The sequence below is a fragment of the Marmota monax genome, unplaced genomic scaffold (genome assembly GCF_021218885.2).
Source record: "Marmota monax isolate L192 unplaced genomic scaffold, Marmota_monax_Labrador192_F-V1.1 WCK01_AAM20220418_F8-fsc00002, whole genome shotgun sequence".
Classification (NCBI taxonomy): domain Eukaryota; kingdom Metazoa; phylum Chordata; class Mammalia; order Rodentia; family Sciuridae; genus Marmota; species Marmota monax.
The window spans coordinates 28,365,805-28,392,975 of record NW_026693571.1 but is presented as its reverse complement, the minus strand read 5'-3'; the positions used below and the strand labels follow the sequence as shown (position 1 = coordinate 28,392,975).

Below are 27,171 nucleotides of genomic sequence, written 5' to 3'. Positions count from 1 at the left end.
TAAATTATAAAAATAGAATTATGGGTACATAAAAGGTGCTTTATTCACTTGCTTAGTAGGTAAGAATGAACTAAATTTATCCTATGTATCAGCATAAACAGATCTCAAAAATAATGTAGAATTTAAAAGCAAGTTCCAAAATAATACATGTAGTATGATATCACTTATATAATACTTTTTTTGTTTAAGTTAAAATTCTTAATGAGAAAGAAGGATTTGTTTCTGTCAAGGTGGTCAAAACTGTTGGCAAAGATGGATTTTTATTCTTTATATTTATTTTTGGGTTCATTAACCCTTGGGTCAAGGGCTGGGGATTATTAAGTCCAATCTCTTTAGTTCCTCACATGACTGCCAGCCTTTGTAGCCAGAAGCCAAAGCTGGTTGTAGTATCTTTCAGCTTCCTGTCTCCCAGCGTAGGTAGGGTAGGATAGACAAGGGAGTGCCGACAAATTGTGTTCTCCCATAGCAGGGGTGGTGCCCAGTTCTAAAACTGGAAGTGCTGGTAGTTGGAATTTAGTTTTGGCTGACTTTTAGAATTCTGTCACTGGTTATTTGAGATTTGATCCATGACCCCTGTTTCTGGGCAGATGCCAATCTCTGCTGGACTCTGGGTCTCAGGTGCCTCCCATCAATTCTAGTTTTGTGTTGTCCGGTCTAAACCTCCACAGGTTTCACGTTCACTTTTATGGATGTGAATTACCCAGTATCAGCCCTGGGGTGCAGAGGCTCTCGGGTGGCCTTTCAGGGCATCTTCGAAATAGTTCTTCGGTGACACCAGCAACAAAGGGAGCTCTTTCTCTTTGGTGTCTGGAGCCTGATGCCCTAGGCCCAATTCTTTTTGCACCTATTTCAGACACACTGATCCAGGCACACTCTGGGACCCATAGAGGTATGGCAGTTGTGGTTGTGACTTCCAGGTCAGTTGGAAGATTCCTTCATGAGTTCCTGATCTCCTACCTCTACTTGGGTGTCACATAGTGCTTATAAATGGTTCCTACTCTGGTGACTCCAGATTCTGCTGAACTACCATCCGTGAGCTGAGCAATTTTGGTTGCTTGTCGCTCAACAACTTCCCCCACAGAGTCTGGATTCATTAAGATCAGCCTCTCTCTGTATTCCATAGGTTTCCCAAAAATCTTTTTTTTTTTTTTTCTCTCTCACATTTTCCTCTCTCTGCCTGGGCTCCACCTCCCCTCAGCAACCACAACTGCCATACTTGTACCAGCAAAGCTGGAGCATTTCTAAAGTATTATTTCTTTATGCTCAAGTTTCCAACTTTCTGTGTCTCTATGGTTTCTCTTACTGTCCAGTACTGAGTTTCAGTGAGTTCCCTAAGTTACCCAACTTGCTGAGAGGTAGTGTTCCTGCTGGTGAAGTCCGGTGCTAAGGAACTGTTGGGAAGTGTGTCCTTCCTCTAATCCACCATCTTCTCTCTCCTTGAGCTTTAATTTTTTATTTTAATTTATTTGATTTCTAGAGACAAGGCTTTCCTCTATTGCCCAGGCTGGCCTCAAACTCCTGCATTCAAGCCATCCTCCTGCCTTAGCCTCCTGAATAGGTGGGACTATGAGTGAGTGCCACTGTGCTCACCAGAGCTTTTATTTATATGTGAGAGGCCACCAGAGGATTTTTTTTTTCTTTTCTTTTCGGTACCAGGAATTGATCCCAGGGGCACTTAACAACTAAGCCATAGCCCCAGCCCCTTTTATGTTTTACTTAGAGACAAGGTCAGGCTAAGTTGTTTAGGACCTCACTAAATTGCCGAGCCTAGCTTTGAAATCACAATCCTCCTAGTCACTGGGATTACAGGCCCGCACCACCGCACCCAGCAAGAAACCACCAGAGGATTTTGAGAAGAAAAATAACCTAATTGTTTTATGCTTTAAAAGAACTGTGTGTGTGTGTGTGTGTGTGTGTGTATGTATAAACTAGACCTGTTCTGATCTTAAAATCCTCATGTGAAGCTGGGCGTGGTGACACACATCTGTAACCCCAGCTACTATGGAGGCTGAGGCAGGAGGATCACAAGTTCAAGGATAGCCTCAGCAATTTAGCATGACCCTCAGCAACTTAGCAAGACCCTGTCTTAAAGTATAGAAAAGACTGATAGAGCACCCTTGGGTTCAATCCTCAGTACCAAAAAAAGTGGGGGCTAGGGATATGGCTCAGTTGCATGCACCCCTGAATTCAATCCTAGTATTAAAAAACACTTATGTGAGTCCATAAGTATTTATTGCAATGTTTTCTACCTACTTTTATATATTTAAAATATTCTAGATTACATAATTTATGAAAACTTGTCACATTCATTTTTATTTACTGACCAAGGCTAAAATTGAACCATTTATAACCATTTTACAATAACTTATAATGAAGAATGTACTAACACAAAGATTCTGTTTAGTGTATACAGACACACAAGCCAAATCTATACAGTGTATAGTCAGCTGAGAGGGCTCTGCATTTCACCTTGCCCCTGGGTTTTACTGACCTGGATGGTGACCATAACTAAATTTTTGTAACTTTCCTTTTCTACCAAATAAATTATAGCCACCTATCTCCAAAGATTTTGTGAGGATTAACTACTTAGCCGAATTTCTAGCACAGAATAATTACTCCATAAATAGTGACTTTATTAATATAAATCAATTATATGAGCTTGAGATTCTTAATTACATTTTTAACATTGGATCAATATGAAATGTTCAGATTCTAAACACATTTTTCTCTGTAATGGGTGCAGAGAGATCATACAAGTATTTTCATTACTTGGATGAAAAACTTTCAAGTCCAAATTGTCTTTACTCTGACACATGGATATACTTGTATAGAAGACATGAGTATTTCAGTCATAGAAAGGAATGTTCCATGAGAAAACCAATTAATTACCATTCTGATTCATACCTTAATTTCTTTTAATTATTATGAATCAGCAACCATGAGCCTCATTAGTGCAAGTTCATGGAAAAGATCAGTTTCTGGACCCACATGAGTGAGCCCCGGCATCTTAACTAGGTTGATCTTATCTAAGTAATTGTATAGTCAGAAATTCACATTCAACAATTTAGACATCAAAAGAAACAACAACAAAAAAGTTTTCTATAGCTGTTAAGAATAAAAATTGGCATTTAGAACCATATGAGCTGGGCACAGTAGCACACTCCTGTAATCCTATCAATTCCTAGGCTGAGACAGGAGCATCACAAACAAGCCTGGGAAACTTAGTTCAACTCTGTCTCAAAATTTAAAAATTAAAAAAAAAAATATTAGTGGATTTCCAGTTGCTTTGTGGATCAGGCATGTAAGGAGCTTGGAAGTTGTCATTGTACTCTAAATATAAATGAAAAATGGAACAACTGAAAATATCAAGAAAGAACTATTAAAGAAGTGAGGACACAGGTAAAGAGCTTCCCTAAAACCTGAAAAGACAAACAAGTTAATGAAATCTTTGGAGTGTAAACAATACACTTCCACACAACAGCTGGGCAAAAGAAGAAATCTCAAAAGAAATTTTAAAACATTTTGACATAGATGAAAATTAAAATTTGTGGGATTCAGCACAAGGGAGATTTAAGGCATTGAACACACACATTAAAAAAATCTAAAATTAAGTCATCTAACCCAGAGAACTAGGAAAAAAATAAGTCAACTTAAAGACAAAGTAAGCAAAAAAATGATAACAAAAATTAAAGTAGAAATAATAAATTAGGAAAATTAATGAAGAACCAAAAGATGGTTCATTGAAAGATAATAAAATTGATAAACCTCTAGCTACACTAAGGGAAAAAAAAACACCATTACTAATATCAGAAATGAAAGAATGGGGACTGGAGATGTAGCCCAGTGGTAGAAGGCTTGCCTAGCAATTGTGAGGTTCTGAGTTCTCTCCCAGCACTATAATGATAATAGGGACAATAATAATAATAGAAATGAGAGAATGAACATCGCTGCAGATCTCACAGTCATTGAAAGGATAATAAATGCTATTAATGAAATTATTCTTACAAATTTGATAACTTAGATGAAATGGGTCAACTCCTTGAAATACACAATCAGCCAAAACTTACACACACACACACACACACACACACAGCCACTCTAAATAGGACCTTATCTGTTTTAAATGAGTAATCTTCCAAAATAGAAATCCCCAGACCCAGGTGGGTTCATGGGAAATTTCTATTAAACACAAAACGAAGTTACTATAATGATTTTCTGCCATCTCTTTCAAAAAAAAAGAAAATGTAGTCAGTGCTCCATATGCATGACTTCCATATCCTTTGGTTCCATATCTGTAAATTCAACCAATTTTGGATCAATAGTATTCAGGAAAATAAATTGTGTCTATACTAAACATATACAGACTTTTTCTCTTATTGTCATCCTTTAAAAAAAATAGTAAAATACAATGTGCCTGAATGCCCCTTTCCATTCTACAAACTCCAGTCAAGTTTTTAAAAAGTAAATAAATAAATAAAAGCTGATCTGGGTTGGAATATACAGATACATATTATCTGAAAGAACACTGATTTTCTCTCATGGATGCTGGAAATTAAGACAAGTTAGTGTAGAATGCTGCTTTTTTTATACTCATGCTAAAACAGCTGCTCCTTGGGATGCTGGTCATACAAGAAACAAAGCAAACTGAACAAATTAATGTCACTGCTTCTGTGACCTAGCTTATGAAACTCCTCTTCCTGTGGTAACTGGTATGCATCAGAGAACCATGGAAAAGGACATTTCCTTCAAACCATCATGAGAGACAGGAGATGTTACATTCTGATGAGACACCAAAGCCACTCCATAGAGCGGAGGTGCATCATCCAGCCCATCACCACTGGATGCTCTGTAAGCATTTCTCAGTGAATCTTATATTTCATTCCCATCTCTGGGTATCTTCCTTGGTCTCTATGTAACAATATATGGGTTTTATAAGTAATCTAGAAATTGTTTGAAGTATTTTAAGGAGGGTGTACATAGATTCTATACAAACTACTACACTGTTTATAAAAGAAACTTGAGCATTCAAGGATTTTGTTAACCTCAGAGGCCCGGGAACCAATCTCCCATGGATACCAAGGGATGAGAGTATTTCCTAAATCATTTTATATGGCATTACCCAAACATAAAGTTATGGTAATCAAGACAGCAAAATGTTGGTGAAAGAGTACACAAATAAAACAATGGGACAAACAGCCGAGAAATTAACCCACATAAATATACCTAACTGATCTTTGGAAAAGAGCAAAGGCAATAATACAATGGAGAAAAAAACAGTCCTTTCAACAAATGTCAATGGGACAACTGGACATCCACATGCAAAGAAATAAATCTAGATCTTAAACCCTTAACAAAAATTAATTCAAATCATAGACCTAAATACAAACACAAAACCATAAAGCTCCTAGACATTATCATAGGAGAAAATCTAGGTGACCTTGGGTATGGCAATGACCTTTGAATTCAAAACCAAAGACAGAATCAGTGAAAGAAGTCATTAATAAGATGAATTTCATTAAAATTAAAAAACTTTTTCTCAGGGCTTGTGTTATAACTCAGTGGTAGAGTGCTTGCCTAGCATGTGTGAGGCACTGGGTTTGATTCTCAGCACCGCATATAAATAAATAAATAAAATAAAGGTCTGTCAACAACTAAAAAAGTATTTTAAAAAAACTTCTTTTCTGAGAAAAAAAATCTATCAAGATTAAGGGGGCTAGGGATCTGGGGATGTTGCTCAGTTACAGAGCCCTTGCATAGCAATGCACAAGGCCCTGGGTTTGATTTGCAGCATCATTAAAAAAAAAAAAAAAGGAAGAAGACAAGCTACAGACTAGAAGAATATATTTGCAAAAGAGAGATCTGATAGAGGACTACTATACAAAATTTACAAAAACTATAGAAACTCAATTTATTATAATAAATTATAATTCCCAATTAATATAAGGGGGAAAATACCCAAGTAGACACTTCATCAAAAATAAGCTTGTGAAAGGATGCTCTACATCATATATCATTAGTGAATTTCAGACTAAATATCAATGAGTTACACTACACACCTATGGGAATGACCAAAATCTAAAACATCAACAACATCAAATGCTGACAACAATGTGGAGCAACAGGAACTCTCATTCACTACTGGTTGGAATACAGAATAGCACATCCACTTTGCAAGTCACCTTAATGCACTCTCAAAGCACAACCATACCCTGTGATCTGGCAATTGTTCTCCTTGGTATTCATCCAAGTAAGTTGAAATTTTATGCCAAAAGAATTGCACATGGATCTTTTTAGCAGTTTTATTCATAATTGCCCAAACTTGCAAACAACCAAGATACCCTTCGGTAGGCAAATAAACCATGGTGCATCAAGACAAGGGAATACTATTCAACACTAAAAAACAAGGGGTTATCAACCCTTGAAAAGACACAAAGAAATCTTAAATGTAGATTATTCAATAAGAGAAAATGATTTTAAAATGTACAAACGGTGTTATTCCAACTAAGAGACTAGAGAAAAGCCTAAATTGTAATCCATAAAAAAATCAGTGGTTGTTAGGAGTTAAGGAAAAGAGAGTGATGGATAATAGAACATGAAATTGTCCTTTATGATACTACATTTGTCCAAACCTGAAGAATGTACAATGCTGAGTGAACCCTACTGTAAATTATGGTGGTGATTGTGTCAACGTAGGTTCATTGACTGTCACAAATGCACTGCTGTGGCACAGGATTTGATAGTGATGGGAGCTACGTTTGTTGTAGGGAGGTAGGGTGTGCAGGAACTCTTTGTAGTCTCTGCTCCATTCTGCTGTGAACGTAAAAAGGCTCTAAAAGATAAAGTTTTGGTGGTTTGGTTTGTTTTGACTGGGGAGGTGTCTTTTTCCCCCCCAGAGCTGGGGATTGAATCCTGGACCTATGATAAGCCTGCATTTATAGTATATTGCCACAGTCTGGCTGGGCACAATTCAGGAGCCACTTGTCAAAAGAAACGAACTTTATTTTTAGAACCACACACGCCAAACAAAACTGCTCCTCAGGAAAAACCTTCAGAGCCCAACTGCCACCACTGGCTTCCCACAAGCCTCTCTCCCTTCCCCACTCCTCCTGCTCTTGAGGCCGATTGGCTGGGTTGGAGCCAAAAAAAGTCCCCCAATGAGCAGCTCACCGCAGAGGAGCCAATCAGTTGGCAGCTAGAAGTTGCTGGGGCCACTGTGAGCCAATCATCAGCTGGCAGCTGGAAGTTTGCTGGGGCCCCTTAGGCTGTGGCTCTCAACAGTATATATATATATTACCTAATTTTGAATGATGCTTAAAGTCAGCAATCAGAGTTAACTATGGTATGCAAGTGTTTTTATGCTATGCAAGTGCTCTAGCAGCCCCAACAAAGTTTTTCTTTTAAAGAAAGAAGAAAAAAAATGGGGCCTTGAAAATTATGACCATTATAAAGCCATAATTAAAACCAATAAATAGATAAAACCATAAGCATATACCCAATATACAGATAATATTTTTATATTCAAAGAATTTTCTTAGTTCTAAAAGATGGCAAGAATATGAAAGGATAAAAAAGGAAAGATAATTTTTAAAAAAGCTTAACATTTAGATCAAAATGACAATTATTTTAAGATCCTTTCCCCAGTTAAAAAGAAAAGCAATATTAACCAATACTTACCCAAGAATAAATTGCAGACTTTGCTCAGCAATTGCAATTAGGTAATGCATACTATAAATGCAGGCTTATCACAGGGACACATCTTGAAATTATACCATAAACCACAAGTTGAGGTCAGTGCTTGAAAAAAATCTCCAGCCAGAGTCACGCAAGCTCAACCAGCATCTGGGACATCTGCCAGAAGTGCTTTGTGGTGACATATAGTTTCCTTAGTGGAGAAAGCATTTTCATTCTAGGAATATTTGGAATTAATCATAGAAAGTGTTAAAATATCAAAAGTTAACGCTTTCATATTTAAGAGAATTTGACCTATTTATTACTTCTACATTTATACTATTTAACAAAATTTGCCCTATTAAAATGTGAGACCAATTTTGTCAGTCTGGTTTCAAATGTTTAATTAAACAATTGATTTAGGCTTTTGATTTAAAGTTGAAATCTTACAAGTTTGGAGAAAAAAGGGATATTGAAAAGAATGAAGATAGGCCATATTTGTTATCTCAGTTTACTCTCTTTATATAAATTATATGAACACTTGGGAAGGCTTAGTTTAGTGTTTTGTTGTTGTTTTTAATCAGAAAATGGAAGTACTTTAGTGTGCACAAAAAATTTAGCACAGCACATGTCTTCATTCTTAGAAAGATCTCCCTTCCAGACTTATCCTCAGCAAGTATTTGGACATTGGTTCAGAGTGTTCCCAGTCACCAGTTAAGGATGATTCACTGTGTCTAGACTCTTTGGCAAAACAATGTGGTTTGGGCTAAATACAAACTTTACTTCTGGGAGTCTAGAATTTTGGTAAATACTAGGCAGAGCATGACTACATGACACCCTCCAATAAAAGTCTTGGGAGGAAAAAAAGTCTTGGGCTCCAAGTCTCTAGTAGACTTCCTAGCCTAAAGTTTTGCACACATTGTATTTTCATTGGTAGGGGAAGAGTATGCCCTGTGACCCCCCAAGGGAAGAAAAGAACATGAGGAAGCCTGGATATGGATTCCTTTAGACTCTTCCTCCCTTATAATCTTCCTGTGTTCCTGTAATAAATCTTAGCTTTAAGCAGAATTATATGCTGAGTTCTATAAATTATTTCAGTGAATCTCTAAACGCGGAGTTGAAATACATGACCTCCCCACTTCAACGTACTAAGAAAATTGAACATTTTCAACTTCCCAGTATAAAGTGTTTGGAAATGTTTAATTAAGATTTATACATTGCCAGGAGTGCTGACTCATGCTTGAATTCCCAGCGTTTTGGGAAGCTGGTGTAGAAAGATCTCAAGTTCAAAGCCAGTCTCAGCAACTTAGTGAAACCCTTTCTCAAAATTAAAAAAACCAAAAAGGGCTGAGGATGTGGCTCATGATTAAATGTCTCTGGGTTCAATTTCTGGTACAAAAAAAAGATTATAAATTAAACATTATTGAAATATCCCTTTGGAAGTGAATACTAAAATTTGCTAGACTTATAAATACAGCAATAATATTTGTAAACTGAATTCATGGGCTTATCGAAACCAAGAGTCTTGCTGGGCACTGTGGTCCATGCCTGTAATGTTAGCAACTCTGGAGTCTGAGGCAAGAGGATCACAAGTTTGAGGCGAACCTCAGCAACTTAACAAGACCCTAAGCAACTTAGGGAGGCCCTGTCTCAAAAGAAAAAATAAAAAGAGCTGGCAATGTAGCTTGGTGGTAAAGCACCTCTGGGTTCAATTCCCAGTCCCCACCATCCCCACCCTCCCCAAAAGAAAACAAGAGTCTTGAATTTGTAACTTTAATCATGGAATATTCATTTCTAAAAGCTATGCAAGTTTTCGAATAGGCTTTTCAGCCCACAAAAAATATCTACCAAGTGGATTAGCAAATGTCAGATTTACTATATCTTATTAGTCTACATCAGGTTTCTTATCCTAGTCTCAGTTGCAGAAGGACATTTGTTCAAATCTACTACAATTTTGTATCACTAAGATTTCAGTTTAAAAGGAGTCTAGAATTCATCCCTGTTTATACTATTGACTGTAAATCATATCACACTATCATATAGTCGGACTCTGGTGGTGAAATAAAAATGTGATTTTTTACAAAATCATCAGTAGGTACAAACCCCATTTGATTTCATGTCATAACTGACAACTTTATAGTGTTAAAAACCCAGGAAAACTTGATTAATGCTAGTTTTTAAAATATTTTTTAGTGTCCTTGGCAGATTTCTCCACTGGGTGATGGAGTGTGGCAGAAGTCTCAAGTAAAGCAGTCATGTCTGAAATCTATTTGTGATGCATAAAAGAATACTGCTTTGATAATTGCAGATTAAGGAAAAAACAGAGATCTTCTGCCCATACCTACCATTATATGTGAGGCTTAAGTAAGACATCATAACCTCATTGAGGGGATAAGATGGAAACATCTCTAAAATCAAATGACAATGTGAAACACTAGTTTGAGAGACATATTAAAGCCAGATTTAAAGATGGATAATTAGTGTAGTCAGGTAAATCAGGTCTAATATTGAGTATAATAAGGAAAACGGAGACCACTCCAGGAAACCAGAACAACACCTGGGGAAATTGAAATGTTAATGTCCCTAAGGCCTGGAACCCATCCTAAGGAACTGTTAATGAAGCAGCTCCCAGCAAACAGGGAGGTGCTAATCAAACCACCCCAGGCCCTTCCTGCCCAGATTACTCCTCCCTGCCCCATCAGTCCACCTATCTCCCACCTTTTGCCCTTCCTGCCTGCATCCTATTACTGCAGGATAGAGGGAAACTAAGGACAGGAATGTGGGAGGACTAAAAGAAGAACTTAGCTATAAAAAGGGGAAGAACTTCCCCCTCCAGATTGGCTTTTCCAGTCCCCTTCTTCCTGGGCGGGTGAAGTGCGGGGTGAGGTTTCTGCTGTCCTTTAATAAAGCCTTCCACTTTCCACTCTACACTTGCCTCAGTGTGCTTCTCTGGTGTTATACTTCAGCATTCAGGGAAGCAAGGACTCATCACAGGTAAATAGCAGTAACAATATTAGAGGCAGTAAATGATAAGTTGCCAAATGAACAGAAGTGAGAGCATGTGTTCAGAGTTCAGAAGAGGGTCAGAATCCTCTGGGCTCAAGAGGTCAGGAAACGCTTCTTGGAAAAGATTAACCAGGATGTTGGAATTAAATAATAAGTTGGGTTTGAAAATGTGAGAGCAGGCAAAAGGATGGGAAATGAGAGTGTGAATGAAGGGATGAGAGTGAGAAAAAGAAGCATGATGATGAACTGGGCATGGTGGTGCACACCTATAGTCCCAGCAACTCAGGAGGCTGAGGCAGGAGGACTGCAAGTTCTGATAAACCCAGCCTAATTCCCTCTTAAGATTGGGAGCCATGTCATCACAAAGCATGAAAAGTTAATTTTAGCATTACTATAAATTACTGCGATTTCTAAACTTGCTTGGAATGCTTGCCCGTGCCTTGAACTCACCCATGGCCTGGTTTTCCCTGGCCAGATAACGACCCTCTCTGAAACTCTAGTGGTACCTCATAAACTCTCATGTTGGGATCTAAATTTACTCCCTAAGTGCTGAACCATTTAGACCATTAACCTATTACCTGCCTTTGTGTTATGCTTGTCAAAATTCTGTTATCTGTAAGTTCTCAAGACACCTCCCTTTTTGCAACTTTCTGTGCCATAACACTGTACTCCTAGAGAGCTGCAGTGCTGTCTTTTATTCCCACAGGTTTTGGGAGAGACACTCAGCCGGTCGGAATTACAATCTTGCTTTAATTCGATTTAAATTGGAGTCAGTGGTCTTTTCTTTGTGTCATGGTTTAACAGTTCGAGGCCAGCCTCAGAAATTTAGGGAGGCCCTGTCTCAAAATAAATAAATAAAGAGGGCTGGGGATGTAGATCAGTGATAAAAATACCCTTGGATTCAGTCCCTGCTGTGGAATCCCCCCCAAAAAGAAGAGGCAGGCGGCATAATTTTGAGAGGCATGTTGACTCTTTGTATTACAGCCTCACTGTCTGACAGAATAAGAGTGGGGAATAGCTTCAAGCAGTGGCCTTGCTTTCAGCCTCAGAAGTGTGAGCTTTATTTTTTTGAAAAAGAATTAATAACTTTTCAGCAGGCAATGATATGAAGAAAGAGTTTGATAGTTCTAGAATAAATATTGATTGGGACAAAGTGTAAAATGGTATGCATAGGACTAAAGGAGGCAGTGTTCTTGTCAGAGTCTTCCTTAGAAAACAGTCCAGACATACGATGATAAAGGACTGAGATAAGGTAAAGTCAGAGATTACAAAAAGCATCAGAGTTCTTAAACATTGTAAAGGCATAATTGATGGGATTGGTGACCATATGCAAAACATAAGAATAGTTATATAAAAGTAGAAGGGGCAGGGAAAATTTTTAGAATGAAGTATACATTTATGTGCCATATATGTATGTATGTATGTATGTGTATGTGTATATATATATATATATATATATATATATATATTTTAACACCAGGTGAATTAGAATCAGTGTGTATATAGAAAGAAGGGTGATCCCTACTTTTAGGTCCCGACTTTTTCAAGAGAGAAAATAACCTTTGCACCTCAATTGGAATATGAACCTCTTAATTCCTATGCTTTTTAAGATTAGCATCTTAACCAAATAAGCCTGTGAAGAATTAGGAACCTATACCTAGAGGGATAATGTGCATATTGATGAAGCGATATGTTGCAATCCGTTGGAGTCTTTGGAAGACATTTCAATGACTTTATAGAGAAGAGCCCAAGTACAAACATCACTGACGATTGTACTTCAGAGAAGAGAACAGGCTGTCAAGTTCTCTGCTAGTGGAAGTTTAAAGAAAATAGAACGACAGGAATCCTTTGAACATTTCTAATGTGTCCCTGGTGGTAAACGTGCTTCAGGAAAAGATGAACAGCTCCTGGCCAAAGAGGAAGCAGCTTTAGGAAAGCAGAGCCAAGAATAAGAATTGGCAGAACTCTTAAGTGACTAAGCAACAATGTTGGAGCCACCCAGACTTCCCGTTGGGATTTGCAAACATGTTTTGTATTTAACTGGCAAATATTATGCCAACGTAGGACTTAATCTCAAGACTAAATCAATGCAGAACTCATCTACTATAATTATGAAATTCATATACTACATTGAAAGAAGTATGTCTAAAAATATAATCTATCAAAAAATTTGGTACTGGGGATTAAACCCAGAGGTACTTTACCACTGAGCTAAACCCCCAGCCCTTTTTGTTTTTTTATTTTAAGACAGGGTCTCACTAAGTTGCTGACAGTCTCACTAAGTGCACCAGGCCGGCCTCAAACTTGTGATCCTCCTGCCTCAGCCACCCAAATCACTGGGATTACAAATGTGTACCACCAAACCCAACTTTTTTTTTAATCAAATATTTTCAGGGGGCATTAATGGACATTTTTTCATTCTGTCCATTGAGCTAAGTCTGATTTTTAAATAGCCTTGGGAGTTTTTAAAATAATAGCAACAACAAAAAGTAAAGCTATAGTAACCAAAACAGCATGACACTGGCATAAAAATAGATACAGACAAACAGAACAGAATAGAGAACCCAGAAAAAAATCCACACATATACAGTCAGGTGATTTTTGTCAAATGCAGCAAGAACCTACATGGGACAAAAGAAAGTCTCTTCAATAAATAGTGCCAGGTGTACAACCAGAGAATTGAAATGTTGCACTCCATTTGTGTATGATGACTTGAAATGCATTTTGCTAACATGTACAACTAAGTGGAACAAAAAAAGAAAAATAAGTAAATGGTGCTAGGAAAACAACCAAATTATGGAACCAGCCTAGGTGCTCGTCAATAGATAAATGGAGGAAGACAATGTGGTATACATACACAATGGAGTTTTACTGAGCAATAGAGAAAAATGAAGTTATGTTGTTTCTGGGGGAAAAAAAGAAACTGGAGAACATCATGCTAAATGAAAGTCAGGGGTCAAGTGTTTTCTCTCATATATGGAAGCTAGAGAGAGAGGAAAAACAGAAATTTAAAAAAAAAGGGGATCTCACAAAAATAGAAGGGAAACCAACAGAGTAAAGGAAGGGGATTGAATGAGGCAGGGCAGATGGGAGGATATAGGGAAGTACTGGGCAATGAAACTACCAACTCATGCTGTGTACAAATATAGCACGATGAATCCTGCTTATCTATACAATGATAATACACTTATAATGATGATGATGATGACGATGTTAATGATAGAGGAGGGATTAGCAATCAGGGGAAGGGTGGGAAGGAAGAAAAGTACTGAGAAAGGAGATTGAGAAAAGTACAAATGTGGCATAGTGAATTCCACTACTGTGGAAACTTAAAATGTGCCAATAAAAAGAAATTAATGGTGCTGTGAAAACTGGACAAAAGCAGGAGAAAGAAATTAGACCCCTACCTCTTATACAAAAACCCATTCAAAATAGATCAGAGACTTAAATTTTAGAGGCAAAATTATGAAACTACTAGAAGAAAACAGAGGAGGATGCTTCAGGGCATTGGTTTGGGCAAGGATTTTTTTTTTTTTTTTTAATATGACCCCAATAGCACAAGCAATAAGAATAAAACTTAACAAATGGGATTATATCAAACTAAAATTCTTCACAACAAAGACAACAATCAATGGAGTGAAGAGACACCTACAGACTAGGAGAGAATGTTTGTAAACAATTCATCTAACAATGGATTAATATCCCAAATATGTAAGGAACTCAACAGCAAAAAACAAACAATTCAAACAAAAACTAAAATCACCTGAATAGCCATTTCTCAAAAGAAGATATACAAATAGCCAAGAAGTACATAAAATAATTTCAAGATTACTAATCATAAGAGAAACATAAATCAAAATCACAATGAGATATCAACTTGCCATAGTTAGAATGACTATTATAAAAGACAGTCAGGTGCGGTAGCACACACCTGTAAACCCAACAGCTCAACAGGCTGAGGATCGAAAGTTCAAAGCCAGCCTTGGCAACTTAGTAAGGTCCTAAACAACTTAGCAAGATCATGTCTCAAAATAAATAAAGAGGGTTGGGGATGTGGCTCAGTAGTTAAGCACCTTTGGGTTTAATCCCTGGAACCAAAAGAAAAAAAAATGTTGGTGGAAATGTATATTAGTATAACCTTATGAGAAACAGTATGAAAGTTCCTCAAAGTATTAGAAAGAGAACTACCATATGATCCAGCTATCCTACTACTGGGTAAAGAGCTGAAGAAATTTAAATCAGTATGTCAAAGCCACATCTGCATTCCCATTTATTACAGAACTCTACACAAGAACCAAGACAGAGAACCAACCTAGGTACCCACCAATGGATAAATGGATAAAGAAAATATAGTATATATGTACAAAATCATAAAAAGGATGAGATACTGTCAATGGCAGCAACATGAATAGAACTAGAAAACATTAGGTCAAGTGAAATAAATGAGGCACAGCAAGACAAACACCACATCCTTTGTTATAAGTGGAAGTTGGACACTGCTCTCAGAGAAGTAGAGAATAGAGCAGTGGTTATCAAAGACTGGAAAGGGTGAGGGAGAGAGTAGGTGGAGAGACTAGTATGTTTGTTTTACCAAATAAACCTGTGGAAGCCCAGGAATCGATACCTAAAGGAATAATGTGCAAATTATCTTATATTAGACAAAGCTGCCCAAAACATACATTGAAGAAAAGATAGTCTCTTCAACAAATGGTGCTGGGAAAACTGGAAATCCATATGCAACAAAATGAAATTAAACCCCTATCTCTCACCATGCACAAAACTCAACTCAAAGTGGATCAAGGACCTAGGAATTAAACCAGAGACCCTGCATCTAATAGAAGAAAATGTAGGCCCTAATCTTCACCATGTGGGATTAGGCCCCAACTTCCTTAATAAGACTCCTATAGCACAAGAATTAAAACCAAGAATCAATAAATGGGATGGACTTAAACTGAAAAGTTTCTTCTCAGGAAAAGAAACAATCTGTGAGGTGAATAGAGAGCCTACATCTTGGAATCAAATCTTTACCTCTCATGCATCAGATAGAGCACTAATCTCTAGGGTGTATAAAGAACTCAAAAAGCTAAGCACCAAAAAAAACAAATAACCCAATCAATAAATGGGCCAAGGACCTGAACAGACACTTCTCAGAAGATGATGTACAATCAATCAACAAATATATGAAAAAATGCTCATCATCACTAGCAATTAGAGAAATGCAAATCAAAACTACTCTAAGATTTCATCTCACTCCAGTCAGAATGGCAGCTATTATGAAGACAAACACAGTAAGTGCTGGCGAGGATGTGGGGAAAAAGGTACACTCATACACTGCTGGTGGGACTGCAAATTGGTGCAGCCAAAATGGAAAGCAGTTTGGAAATTCCTTGGAAAATTGGGAATGGAACCACCATCTGACCAAGCTATCCCTCTCTTTGGTCTAAACCAAAAGGACTTAAAAACAGCATACTGTGGACACAGCCACATTAATGTTTATAGCAGCACAATTCACAACTATGGAACTATTCAATCAGTAGATGAATGAATGGATGAAAAAAAATGTGGCATATATATATACAATGGAATATTACTCGGCAATAAAAGAAAAGAAAATCATGGCATTTGCAGGTAAATGGATAGAGTTAGAGAAGATAATGCTAAGTGAAGTTAGCCAATCCCCCCCCCCCAAAAAAAAACAACAAATGCCAAATGTTTTCTCTGATATAAGCAGACTGATTTACAGTAGTGTAGGGAGGGGGGAGGTGGAAGGAATAGGTGAACTCTAGATAGGGCAGAAGGGTGGGAGGGGAAAGGAGGAGGTATGGAGTTAGAAATGATGGTAGAATGTGATGGTCATCATTATTCAAAGTACATGTATGAAGACATGAATTATTATGAATATACTTTATATACAGAGATATGAAAAATTGTGCTCTATATGTGTAATATGAATTGTAATGTATTTCGCTGTCATTTATTTTTTAAAAAATTTTAAAAAGTGTAAACCTCAAGGTCTGAAATTCAAGATACACTGAATGGAATTCAAGGGAAATTAAACACTGAAGAAGGGATTCATGAACCTGAAAACACCAATAGAAAAATCCAAATTGAAATGAAGAGAGTAAAATAATAATAATGTGCATAGTGACAGTTCATTCTTCCTGAACCTTGGCATTTCTGTGTACTTTAGAATGACTCTATTTAAAATGATAATTATGCAACTGAATAGCCTTACATAAGTAAATCAAAAGAGACTACATTTTATAGATCATATTTTATTACAATGTGCTATTTTTTACCATATTTTAGGGACCATGCTTGTGATTAGATTGAAATCCATCCCTTTTTCCCTAGACTGATATTTCCTGGCTTGATAGACTTAATAAAATGTTATATTAACATTTTTGTCTCTTCATCTTACTAATAATAGCTAATGCATATTGTACAATTAAATTACTAGACCTTTTTTTATATACTTTAGATGATTAAATTCATTTTGTCTTACTAGCAATCTAGGAGATAGGGGTCCCCTTTAAGACAGAAGAGGAAACTGAGGAACTTGGCCAAGATGACACAATGAGGGTGTAACAGAACTGGGATCTAAATCCTGGCACTCTTGCTATCTTGATTTCTCTATGCCGCTGGTTTCCATATTGTTCTTCACACCAATCTGAGTACATGTCTCTTCATTTCTTCATTGAATGTCTTTAGTTTTTTCCCCTTTTAAATAGATTTTATTTTTTAGTGCAGTGTTTTTCTTTTCTTTTCTGTTTTAATTTGGTTTGGTTTTTGTTCTCTTTTGTTTGTTTCTCTGTCTTGGTGATTCAGCCTTCTGAATAGCTGAAACTACAAACACGACACTGTGTCTGGCTACAGTTTCACAATCAGAGGAAAATGGATTAGAGACCAGAATGCTCATATATCTTCTGACACTCACCCCATGCACATCAACGTGATATATTTGCTACAAATGATAAGCCTACATTGACAAAGCACTGTCACCCAAGGTATAAAGTTTACATCAGGGCTCACCCTTGGTGTTGTACATCCTATGGGTTGGGACAAAATACAATGACATATATCCAGCATTGTGTTATCATACAGAATGGTTTCTTTGCTATAAAATTCCCCTATGCTCCACCTATTCATTTATGCCTTCTTCCTAACTCTTAGCAACCACTAATCTTTTTACTTCTTCATAGTTTTGTGCTATCCAGAATATCACAGAGTTGGAATCATATAGATAGATTATTTTCAGTTGGTAATATGCATTTAAAGTTCCTCTAGGACTTTTTGTGGCTTGATTACTCATTTGTTTTTAGTGCTGAATTAATAAAAGATTACCCAATTGATACATATGCAGATGGACTAAACAGACATTTCTCAAAAGAAGAAATACAAATGGCCAACAAATATATGAAAAGAGGTTCAACATCATTAGCAGTTAGGGATACATAAATCAAAACTACACTGCGATTTCATCTCCTTCTAGTCACAATAGCAGTCATCAAGAATACGAACAATAATAAATGATGGAGAGGATGTTGATGAAAAGGAATACTTTTACACTATTGATGGGTCTATAAATTAGTACAACCACGGTGAAATTCAGTGTGGAGTTTCCTCAACAAACAAGGCATGGAACCACGAGATGACCCAGCTATACCCTCCTCAGTTTTATCCTAAAGAATTAAAGTGAGCATATATAGTGAAACACGCATACCCATGTTTTTAGCAGCACAGTTCATAATATTCAAACTATGGAACCAGTTTAGGTGTCCATCAATGGATGAATGGAAAAAGAAAATGTGGTATATGGACACAATAGAGCTTTACTCAGCCATAATGAAGAATGGAATTATGTCATTTGCAGAAAAATGGATGGCACTTGAGAGCATTATGTTCAATTAAATAAGCCAAACTCAGAAAGTCAAGAGTCATATGCTTTCTTTCATATGTGGGAGCTAAGGAAGGAAAAAGGAAAAGAAAGTCACAGAGAAGCTCACGAAAATCAAAGGTTGTCCAGTAGAGTAGAGTAAAGGCTCTAGGGGGAGAGAGAAGGGAGAGAACATGGAAATACTGGGGAATGATATTGACCAAAGTTATATTATTATATTATATGCATGCACAAATACCTAACAGTGAATCTCACCATTATGTATAATTATAATGCACCAATAAAAACATGGAGAAAAAAAAATAAAAAGAAGGGATGTCTGGCCTAGGAATATAGCACAATGGTAGCTCTATTGTCTAGCATGCATGATCCCCCCACCATTAAGAAAAAGAGAAGAGAAAAAAGAAGAGAGACACCTTTGTTTTGCTCCTGGTCTTCAAGTGAAGCTGGGGGACAAAAGAACAGTAAGTATAGATAATAAAAAATTAGGTCAGATAGGGAAGGGGGTGCTGGTTGGAAAGGAAAGGAAATCAAATGCTCTTTCCCCTTCCTCCTTCCGTGTACCCTTCCCCATGCCAGGAATTGTTCCTTCCTGCAGGAGTTGCAGGAGTTGTTAATTAATGTCTCCTGGGCTGTTTCCTTACTGCCTGGATCACTCCACCACTTTCCCTCCCTTCCCCCTGGCCTTTTGGGTCACCCTGGCTGCTGCTCACACACTCAGATGGAGAGAGGAAAGGGGTAAGATAAGGGGAGAAGAGGGCAGGATAACAAAGAAAATCCAAAATAAATAATAGGGGCAGGACTCTCCCACTTCTTTGGACACCAGCTCTGGAACCCTTCTCTGCAGGGAAGTCTGTTTGTGTGCTTTAAATAAAGCTTGCTTTCTAGGCTTGCCTCAGAGTTTCCTGTGTTCAGTCTTCACACCCAGGGAAACAGCACGTCATCCCGGTATCCTTAGCAGAAAGCTTCAAGTTTCTCAAGGTTAAATACTCTGTTAGCTATAGATTTTTTTTGTAGATTGTTCTTTATCTAAATGAGGACTTTCCCCTCTATTCCTGGTTCACTCAGAGTATTTATCAGAAATAGCTGTTGGGTTGTTTTAAATGAATTCAGTGCATCTATTGATAGGATTATGTGATTTTTCTTCTTTGGTGTCTTGATGCAATAAATTACATTAATCGGTTTTCTTTTTCTTTCTTTTCTTTTCCTTTTTTTTTTTTTTTGTATGTGTGTGGCTTAAATTATCAGGCCTTTACTATTACAAACCAGAACATTATGAAGCAAGTACTTTTCCAGGCTAGATGACTTGGGAGACTGAAAATATCCACTACAATTTCAAGTAAAAGCTGGGTACAGTGGCATGTGCTTATAATCCCAGCTACTTGAGGGCTGAGGCCTGAGAATCATTTGAGCCCATGAGTTCAAGGCCAGCCTAGGCAACCTATCAAGACACTGTCTCAAACAAAAATCAATTTTTATAGATCAACAATGTCCATGAAGAAAGAAAACATCTGTAAGCCACCAGAGATGGGTCCTATTCATACCTACCCCTGTCACACAGAAGGGAATGAGGACCCTCTGAACTCAGATGTCCCAGGGCTCACCCTGGGCATTGGAGAGTATTAGTCCTGCTGTCCCTGAAGATGTTGGGTAACTAAGCTGGAAAAGTTGAGATGAGTTCAGCCATGGGTTTTGACAGAAACTTGAGGAGGTCAGGAAGTGCAATACAACCTTGGAAAGCTTCCTGAATACCTGGCCCCACAAGGTATCTCCCCCCGTGTGAATGTTCATGTGAGGCCTGACATCTCACTGATGAATCCTGCTGTGTGGACAGCTCAGCTAAAGCCTCCCTGAAGCATGTATTTTCTGGTGCTAAATGAGGTGGAAGCTTAAGCTGTAGCCTTCCCACTCAACTGCACTCTTTGGGCCTTTGTCCTGTGTGTACTTTCTGATGCCAAACAAAGTGGGAGGTTCTGATGAAGTCTTTCCCACATTTACTGCACACAAAAGACCTTTCCTTTGTGTGATCCCTCTGGTGTGCAATAAAGTCAGAGCTTCAACTAAAGAATTTCCCACATTCAGTGCACTCAAAAGGCTTTGTCTCAGTGTGAATTTGCTGATGTTTAATAAGAGTGTATTTGTGGCTAAAGGATTTCCCACAATCACTGCAATCATAAGGATTTTCTCTTGTAGGAATGCTTTCATGCTGAAAAAGTGTGGATTTGTGTCTGGAGACTTTCCCACAATCATTGCACTTGTGAGGCCTTGCTCCATTGTGCACTTTCTGGTGTACAATTAGGTTAGAGTGATGGCTAAAGTATTTTCCACATTCACAACACTTATAAGGCATTTCTCCTGGGTGGATTCTTTTATGCTGAATAAGGTTGTCTTTTCGACTAAAGACTTTTCCACATTCACTGCACTCATAAGGCCTTTCTCCAGTGTGGATCCTCTGGTGCTGGACAAGTGTATCTTTGTGACTGAAAGCTTTCCCCCATTCACTGCACTTATAATGCATTTGTCCAATATGCAGTCTCTCCCTGCTTGCAGTTCTCTGGGCTGTCTTGCTCTTATTATGGCTGATCTTTTGTTGGCAATGGCCCAAGCTAGTCTGGAAGTTCTCCTGCTCCACCTCACATGTAAAGGGGTGTTCTAATAAGTGAGGTTCTTCACCGACTCTGCAATTCTTCCCTCATGAAGTATTGTCTTCATCTCTTTGTGAAGGTTTCTTTATACTGTAATGTTTCAAGTTCCAGTTAAAGTCTGCAGTGAACCACAACTGTCTCCCACATGCTCCACATGTGTGAGTTTCAAGTCCACAGTGTGTTTCCTCCAGGAGCAAAATATCTTTCAAGATGGGGCCACATATCACAAGGGTGAGCTGCCTGGGTGGATGGACCTGTTGTAGAAGTACAGAGTACGCAACACTCCTACAGAAATCACCTGCTTCAAAGGCACCTCTTCATCCTTCACTTTGCACCAACAACCCAGAGGTTCCCGGCCCGCAGCTTGCCATCCAGCAACAGGGCAGCTTCCTGCTGGGTGGAGCGCACCAGCAGGCCGGTTTCCACTGTGGGCCCCTATGAGATGTCCACTGCCATCAATTGGTTTTGGAATGTTCAACCAGCCTTGCATACCTGGGCTAAATCCCCTTTGATCATGGTGATCAGTGCTGATTCTTTGAATTTAATTGATCCATAACTTTATCTCCGTGAGCTCAAACTCTCACCTATTTTATGGGATCACATTCTGACATAAATTTTCTAAGGACTTTCCACTGTGGCTCCCTCAATGTCTGATGCTCATAAAGCACGAAAGGTGCTTCTTCATAACTGAAACTGGCATTCTCGAAAACACTGACTTTTCCTGGCAGGAGGCACTTATTTTCCAGGGCTTCAAAGTCTGAATGAATGCCTCTAGGTTTCAGAACAGGTCTATATTCTCATTGTCCTCACTGTTTGTAACACTGTGGGGGCTACAGTAGTAGAACTCTCATCTGAACTGTTTTTGAAGCCAGAATTAGACAGGCAGTTAGTGTAGATAGGTAAGTCAGGTGGGATCTAGGAAGCCAATTTTGAGTGAGTCTGGGAAATTGAAAACTGTCCCCTGAGGGTTACTGTTTACTCTAAAGTTACCCTAATGTCAACCTTAGTTGGACCACTCCTGAACAAGCTAGTGGCTTTCGTCAAGGACAGAGTAAACAGTTCAGATGATGGTTCTGCATACCCACTATCAAATCCTAGACCCAGAAGGAGAATCCTACCAAGATGTAGGGCCTGCCCAAATAGACCCCAACTAGGGAACCATGATTGGTCCCCAAGTTTCCAGACAAAGTGGAGAATGAGAAACTGATGTGACTCCATTTTTGAAAAACCACTTCTACCTCAAGGCCTGTCCAAAGGGAGGGGGCATGACCCTTGTCCTTGGAAAAACCAACAGAGATTCCTAGGCTCATACCCACCCTGCTGAGTTGTTTGTCTGTAAATAACAGGAAGATCTGTGGAGCCAGGTGTCCCTGACTCAGTTATGCTAGTTCTTGGAAAGACCAAAGAATGTCTGGGGGCCTAATGCCTGACCCTGAAGATCCATAGCAACCCCCTAGCAACCACAAAATCAGCATGAGACAGGGAAAGTACCTGAAATGCCAGGTGATCCTCCCAGTAGTTTCCTGAGATTGATAACATGTTAGGAAACCATGTAGTTTAGCACTACACCCCTCGAGGCTTAAACCAATCAGTTCAAACGTATCCACCACTTGAACTATCCAATCACCCTTACCCGACTTGTTCCCGCCAATGAATGTACTAATCAATGCTAAAAGTTGTTGTTTGATTTTCCCGCAGTGTGAAATAATTTGCTGTGTGATGCTGTGACACATAGAGTATCCCCCCAAAAAACTATAAATCCTTACTGAACTGAGTAAGGACCAGGATTCACTCCCTGGGACCGCTGCGTCGGAAACGTTTGTGAGTCCAGGATTGAGCTTGCAATAAAGATTCTTGTGTGATTGCATCGGATTCGGTTCCTGGAGGTCTATTGGGGTTCCACGAATCTGGCATTACATATTTACCAACACTTCTTACACTAAATATGCGGCACTCCCTTCCTCCCACCCCCCAGCACAACAAATTCTCCAATTCTCAGGACACCAACTGGGTGTCCTACAATTCAACTCAGAAGACCTGTTAAGTTAAAGGGCTTACTCCCACCAGACTACCCCCACTTCAGATGCCAGTCACAATTGCCACCTGCATCTAACCAGCTATAAACTAGGGTTCCTATTGTGACAGTGCTGGGGACTTCCAGGAAACTAAGGCAGTATGGAGACCTTCCTTCAAATCCCATTCTTGCAATCATGCAAGAAAGATTTCAGACATATTGCTCAAGTTATAGGCAAGAGTTTATTAGAAGTGATATGAAAAAGGTAAAGGGATACCCTCAAGGGAGAGTGGGTCCTCTCAGAAAGGAGAGGGATAGGATGCTCCTCCTGCCCTCTAGTTTTATCGGGAGGCCCAGGGAAATTTCCAGAGTCCTGCCCAAGTCCACCTTCTGATTTTGACTGACAGCATAGGAACTGCTTGGACAGCCTCTAAGAGAGAGATGGTGTGGTACTCATAGAACAGGGTTTTTTTTTTTTTTTTTTTTTTGGTTGTGCATGCAAGGCAAGCACTCTACCAACTGAGCTATATCCGCAGCAGCCCAGAAGAGGAGTTTTTAAAGAAACGAAATCCTCTTGTTTTTGTCTTTATTTCCTGTCCTATAAATAGGTTTGTTATGCAATTCCCCTGGTTTTGCCTAAATTTCCTGCCCTCTCAATGAAGTTATTATCATTTGAATAACCCCTCTCAAGCTTTCTTTGTGAGGGTCTACACGTTTTGGTGTCAGGGTGATTAGGGGTCCTCACATAGTTTCCGTGAAAAGGAAGAGTTCTGGAGACCTTGTTACAAGAAATAACGATGACAGGGTCCTAAAGGTATCTTTTCTTAATTAAGCCTGGGGGAGATTTTAATATACCAAACCCCCATCTTCCAGGTGCCTATCTGTTGGGTTAGGATCCCTGTGGTTTTTCAGTCTCCCTTCACCCATTCATGGCTGAGTAGCTACTTCACACTGTGACTCCCCACCTCAGATACCTTGCCAGAATGGCTCACAGAATGCAGAAAAACCGCTCACTTCCTATTACTGGTTAATTATAAAGATACAGCTCAGGAAGAGCCAAATGGAAGCAATAACCGGGCAAGAGGTGGGGGGAGGGCACCCAGTGTCACCAAAAGCTTGGTCCCTGTCCTCATACCAATTCAGTAATGAGGACTCAGTTTTAAGAAACAGGGAAAATGAAGTTTTATTGCTTTACAAGCAGAGGAGAAACACGGGAGACTCCTATGCCAGAAGGTGTGATTCTGCCCCGTGAGGTTTTTTTTTTTTTTTTTTTTTTTTTTTTTTTTTTAATTTTTTATTGTTGGTTGTTCAAAACACTACAAATTTCTTGACATATCATATTCCACACTTTGATTCAAGTGGGTTATGAACTCCCACCTTCACCCCATACACAGATTGCAGAATCACATCAGTTACACATCCATTGATTTACATATTGCCATACTAGTGTCTGTTGTGCTCCGCTGCCTTTCCCATCCTCCACCCTCCCCCCTCCCCACCTCTCCCCTCCCCTCCCCTCCTCTCTCTCTACCCCCTCCACTGTATAACCCTGAGGGTCTCCTTCCATTACCATGCAATTTCCCTTCTCTCTCTCTTTCCCTCCCACCTCTCATCCCTGTTAAATGTTAATCTTCTTCTCCTGCTCTTCGTCCCTACTCTGATCTTAGTTACTCTCCTTATATCAAAGAATACATTTGGCATTTGTTTTTTAGGGATTGGCTAGCTTCACTTAGCATAATCTGCTCTAATGCCATCCATTTGTCGGGCTCCAAATTCCTCAATAGGACACCCATAGCACAAAAGTTAATAACTAGAATCAACAAATGGGACTTACTCAAACTAAAAAGTTTTTTTCTCAGCAAAAGAAACAATAAGAGAGGTAAATAGGGAGCCTACACCCTGGGAACAAATCTTTACTCCTCACACTTCAGATAGAGCCCTAATATCCAGAGTATACAAAGAACTCAAAAAATTAGACAATAAGAGAACAAACAACCCAATCAACAAATGGGCCAAGGACCTGAACAGACACTTCTCAGAGGAGGACATACAGTCAATCAACAAGTACATGAAAAAATGCTCACCATCTCTAGCTGTCAGAGAAATGCAAATCAAAACCACCCTAAGATACCATCTCACTCCAGTAAGATTGGCAGCCATTATGAAGTCAAACAACAACAAGTGCTGGCGAGGATGTGGGGAAAAGGGTACACTTGTACATTGCTGGTGGGACTGCAGATTGGTGCAGCCAATTTGGAAAGCAGTATGGAGATTTCTTGGAAAGCTGGGAATGGAGCCACCATTTGACCCAGCTATTCCCCTTCTTGGTCTATTCCCTAAAGACCTAAAAAGAGCATGCTACAGGGACACTGCTACATCGATGTTCATAGCAGCACAGTTCACAATAGCAAGACTGTGGAACCAACCTAGATGCCCTTCAATAGACGAATGGATAAAAAAAAAATGTGGCATTTATACACAATGGAGTATTACTCTGCATTAAAAAATGACAAAATCCCCGTGAGGTTTTTAAAGAAGCTTTTCAAAGGCTATATTTCAGGAGTACCCTGGAGGGGGATGGTGATTCACTTGTTAATTTGAGAGAGGGAGGAAAACAGGAAACATAAGCCTCAGGGGCAGAACTGTAAGAACCGAATTCAGAGCTTGAAGTAGACCTCTGTTACACCAGCATTTCATTGTGTCCACCAACCTGGAAGCTTTCTGAAGTGTGTTGATTAGGGGTTTTGTGAGAGTTCCATTATTTACACATGATTTACTAAATACTGTCCATTTGTGGTCAACTCATCTCAGCCCATCAGATTTCCTCAGAAGTCTCAGAGGAAGCTGAAACTTCCCACGCTCTAATCACTTCATTAATTCCTCTGGCAACCAGTCCCCGCCCTGAAGCTATCTAGGGGCACTCCAGGACTCACTTTATTAGCGTAAATTAAGTTGTGGTTGAAAGGAAGGTGTAAAGAATAACAAAAGATAAACCAGGCGTGGTGGCATGCACCTGTAATCCCAGTAAGTCTGGAGGCTGAGGCAGGCGGTGCCAAGTTCAAGGCCAGACTAGGTAACTTCTTGAGACTCTGTCTCAAATAAATAAATGGAATGGAGATGTGGCTCAGTGGCAGAGTGCCCCAGGGTTCAATTCCCTGTGTGTGTGTGGGGGGGGAAGAATAAGAAAGAGAAGGAGAAGAAGAAAGAGAAGAAAAAGAAGAAGAAAGAAAGAATAACAAAAGATGTTCCTATAACCCCTATCACTCAGGAAGTCACAAGAGTTTTGGACACTGTGTCGAGATCTGAGGGCAAAGACTAAATGTATGGGTTTTTTTTTTTTCCAGCTTTATTATAGTGTAGTTGACAAATAAAGACTTCATGTATCTAAGTGTCAAAATTAATGATTTGGTGTATTTATAAATTGTATTGTGAGCTAAACACAGTAATCAAACTAATGAATATAGATATATTCATTACTTTTCATATTTAACATCTTCTTTGTTGTTGTTGTAAAAACACTTAAGATCTATTAGAAAATTCAAGTGTACAATACAGTACTGTGAACTATAGTCATGTCATGGGAGAAGAAATGTCTCTGAGGAAGAGTCTGAGGAGTTCCCAGAGAGAAGGGGGAACTTGATTCAGGACCGTCAGGGTTCTTGGCATACAGAAAAGAATTTCAGCACCTGCCTGTCAAAGGCATAGACGGAGGCTTATTTAGTAGATAAACATTCAAGGAACAATGTGTTCTGTCTCAAAAGAGACAAGCAGTAGGCATTCAACAGAGAATGAACCTTTATCTCCAGAGGGAGAGACAGCAACCCATGGGTGTGGGGTGTTCATATTTACAGAGGGCTGGTGCTAGTGAAGCCAGATTTACAGATAGGTAGTTAGTGTAGTTAGGTAAATCGGGTTTAATATCCAGTAAGATAAATAAAATG

General features: G+C 38.9%; 1 protein-coding gene and 1 pseudogene across 2 annotated transcripts in view; both read right to left on the bottom strand.

The window, feature by feature from the left end:
• LOC124102531 (broad substrate specificity ATP-binding cassette transporter ABCG2) overlaps nt 1-27,171 on the bottom strand; it is a 114,202-nt gene that overhangs the window by 67,280 nt on the left and 19,751 nt on the right. The window lies entirely within an intron of this gene.
• LOC124102707 (zinc finger protein 134-like) lies at nt 12,151-21,706 on the bottom strand (annotated as a pseudogene).